We start from the raw sequence: 4,267 nt of genomic DNA on the forward strand, positions 1-4,267 counted from the left end.
GCGGCCTGGCATGGCCGGCGATCTAGATGTGGTTGGGCCGACGGCTCGCTGGTCTGCCGGAGATCCAGGGGCATCATCGTCTCCGATTCGATCTGCTTCGGTTCGTGCTAGATCTGGTACAGGGAGATAGTCGTCATCTACGGGTGCTGGCTACATGGATCTGGCGGCGCCGGCTGGACCCTTGGTCTAGTCTTCGACAGAGAAGGCGGCGGTCTATGCACAAGAAGCGGATGGAGTTCTTCGAACAGATCTGGGTGAAAACCTGCTCTTGGCCAGATGCCAAAGCCGGCGATGGCGGTACTCTATGGTGTCTTTACCTTCTTGAAGGCATCGCCGTGGAGAAGTTCTAGAGTACGATCTGCTACCTCCAGGGAAAACCCTGGGTCGATATATCAGAAGACGGCGGCGCGTTTGTGCCGTTTCCCCCTTGGGGGCGTCTTTCTTGAAGGTGTGCGCGGGCTCGAGGGATCAGTGGACGACGTGTTTGGTGGAGCGGTGCTTCATCATGCACATTGATGGTGACAGATCTCGATGGCTTGGCGCTCTGGAGATTAGGCGTCTGATGTGCGATGATGAACTCGTGCAGGAGGGTGACGCTGTCTGGCGTCGTGGTGGCGTCGACGGCAGCTAGACCGGGCAAGGTAGATGCAACAATACATCAGTGAAGATGGATTTGTGGCAGGTGGCTGCGGCGGCCTCATACCCGACAGGCGTTCTAATTGAAGAGTGCGCTGGACCGGTGGATGCCCCCTACCCGGCAGGCGTCCTGGTTGGGACCTTAGGTCTTAGATGTTAGGTTTGGCTGCGAGGTCTGTTTGGTATTAGGCCCAGACTATTAGCATCCCTTCATCAACTGGATAGGAATAGCGACAGATGTTGCCTAGACGGTGGCTTTAGTCTTACTATTATATGACTTTGTAAGGTTTTGTGTGAATAATTAATAAAATGGCTGCATGCATCATTCAGATGCAGAGGCCGGGTGTTCTCCTCCATTTATAAAAAAATATATTTAGAAAGAAGACGTTGATATTCTATACTAGTGCTCCTACTTTGACATATACTCCATTTGGTTAGTTGGGACCGATCGGAAATCGTATGTATGCTGCACATGGCTTACACCCCAGAGCCTCAGCCTGAGGTTGTAACCGACTCGTCAACCACACCCACGTTCTCCTCCCATTTCTTCCTGGAACTGAACTAACAATCTAGGAGTATGCGTCAGCTGTGTCTGTGACAACAACATCCACAACTGCAAATTTGCATGCATGACAATATCCCATCGTCCCCGGAGGAATTGAAGCAGCAGCTAGCCAATGCCAATGATAGACAATCAGTTGTGCTCTCCACTACCAACTAAACTGCCTAAGCTTATTTGAGGTGCTATTAGTTGGCAACCACTCATCACCAGTGCATATGTTGACATTCACAAACAAACGGTGGGATTAGGCCGATCATTGTCATTGACAGTGCCGATGCTCGTCAATGCGCCACCTATTACTAGTTGTTAAATATTTTTTCTCTGACGAAGTCTCCTCTGCTTCCTGCGTGATGTTCCAGTAGATTGGACGCACAAGGCTGTGAGTCGACCCCCACGCAAGTTTGAGCACTACCTTTGATTGATCTCGCTGCAAAGAGAGCCTTCGCTCAGTGGTTGGGCATGCGGTTGTGCAGTCTAATGACCCGAGTTCAATTTCTAGAATTGACGGGTGATGCATAAGGGTTTCCCCTCATTTTTTGAGGATCAAATTTGATGTGTGATGGAATCACTCATCAAAAAATATCTTGATACTTATTCAAAAAAAAATTCTGAAGACCATGTTTATCTTGGTACTCATACTAAAATAGCAGTATACATCCCTAGTTGGTGGAAGTGAAATTCTCCTCCCATTTTTAAGGCGCCGTTGTCGGACTTGCCCGCGCGGCGGCGGGGACTTCCCGCGCACCCGCCTCCACCTCTGGAGAGCCCTTCACCCCACCCCGCATCGGGCGGTGCCGCCGCCCCCTGCTCCCTGGTGGCCGCCGAGGCCAGCCCTCCGCGGCGGCTGCCGCCGGCGTTGTCGCCCTGCGCCTGGTCGTCGGGGACGGCTCCGCACGTCAGATCCGGCCGCCTCGGCCCTAGGATCGGGGCAATACTCCGATCTGGCGGCTGGTGGGTCGGGGTTCGCCGGATCCGCCCGGATCTGGCCGGCGTGGCCTTGCCTCGTCCTGCCCGGCTTGGGTGTTCGCGGTGTGGTGCTCCCTGGTGGCGGCGGCGTGGTCGTTCTTCATGTTTTGACGAGATGTGTGCGGTGGGTGGATGCCGGGGCGGTGGCCTCGGGCGGTGTGGACGGAGTTGCCTCTTCGGCGGGCGGCGGCCGTGGGTGCTGGTGGTCCGCGACTTCGGCCATGCGGGCGGCGAGGTCTCGGTGGATGTCAACTACAGTGGGTCGGGGTGCCCCGTCACCCGGCGTGCCTGCTTCGATGAAGTCCAACGCCTTCTTCGGCTGCGTGCGCTCCCCTGGCCAGGCTTTGGCCGGGTGGATGGGATGGGGGCGGAACCGGGGGAAACCCTTGGCCATCGGCGGAGGCCACGACAATGGCGGCGCCTTTGCTGGGCGTCGGTCCCCTTCTTGGAGGCCTTGTCGAGGTCCTCTACTGTCTTTCACTGTGATCTTCCTTTCGGCGAAAGCTCTAGTTCCCTTTGCTGGCGACGACGTCGTACCCTCGTCGCGCTTCTTCTTGAAGGCGTCGTCTGGGGTTCCCGGAAGCATGGTGGGCACTTTGCGGTGTGTGTGAGGTGTTTGGCGGCGGCAATGTGTGCCGCGTTTAACCTATTCTCCGCCGGTCTTCGTCCTGTGGTAGCGCTCCTTCTACTTGGAGATGGACTAGAGTAGATGGTGGTCGTCGTTTGGCCTCATGGTGGCGTCGATGGAGGAGGAACTTGCCAAGGTTGGCACCTCAATCTGCTCTGAAGATGGACCAGTGGAAGATGGCGGCGACGACACATGTGAGTGCGTCGGACCGGATTGTGCCCCGGACCCGGTATGTGGCTCGGTCGGGGCCTCCGGCTTTAGATGTTAGGCTTAGGTGAGAGGTCTAGGTATTTGTCCCAGCTTGCACCCCCTTCATCATTTGAATAGGAGTAGCGGCAGATGTTGCCAAGAGGCGGATTCAGACATATTGTTGTACTACTTTGTAAGGTCCTCGAGAATAATCAATAAAATTGGCCGCATGCATCTCCCAGATACAGAGGCCGGGATCCTTCTTTTCTTAAAAAAAAACCTTTGATTGATCTCGCAAGTGAGAGTTTCGGCGAGGAAGTCAAATTAACTCGTGGGATATACCATGCGTGCAACCTAGTTAGCCATGGTGAGTTCGAATTTTTAATGTCCGTCTTCTAGAAGGCGGGCATTGCTTTCTTGTGTTGTTTTGGCCACAGGCGTGGACGCTCGGCCGCCGCACTAGCAGGTGGAACAACCTTCAAGCCAAGGAGAAGCAAGGCAAAAAAAGTAAAATAATAAATGATAAAAAATCATCTCAACCCATACATTGGCAAGAAAAATGAGGAGGCTTGTGGATAATCGTGTCTTTTTTTGAGGATCAATCGTGTCTTTTGTGTCATACCATCATCTTTAGTCGTTTTTTTAGAAAACTTACAATCTTTTGTGTCCACAGGCCTGCGCTAGCAGGTGAAATATCCTTCAAGCCAAGGAGAAGGCAAGGACAAAATAAGAAGGCGTGTGGATCATGGTGTCTTTTGTACAATCGTACTTTCGCCCGGCCACCGTCTTCTTTAGTTAGATCATCAAAACACCTAGTACATCATTAATAATTTGCATTGACTCTTTGATGCACGTCAGCCTTTTACCCACGAACCTGTGCTAAGAGACAAGCATTGAGAGTGCCTAAGGGCATCTCCAACATCGACCCTCAAACCTCCCGCATTCATTCGGATTATGTTATCCAGACCACAGGAGCCATCCAACGCGGCCCTGTATCGGTCCGCAGGACGGTCTAGACATGTTATTTTCTTGTAAAACGGACAAAGATGGGGGGGGGGGGGCTTTGCAGGAGTCCGGACCACTCCCAAGCCCGCCCCTCTCATGCTTTCCATCCCATGCACCACGCCACATTCATGCCGGCTCAACGCATGCAGCAATCGGCATTTATGTCGCGATTTGACCGGACGGGCAGGCGGCACAGACAAACGTGGCGTAGGGCGTCGCCACCTCTTCAATGCGGACGCCGCGTCGCGAGAAACCAACTCCTGTTGCTGCGCCGCATTGAA

The sequence above is a fragment of the Triticum dicoccoides genome, chromosome 4B (genome assembly GCF_002162155.2).
Source record: "Triticum dicoccoides isolate Atlit2015 ecotype Zavitan chromosome 4B, WEW_v2.0, whole genome shotgun sequence".
Taxonomy (NCBI): Eukaryota; Viridiplantae; Streptophyta; class Magnoliopsida; order Poales; family Poaceae; genus Triticum; species Triticum dicoccoides.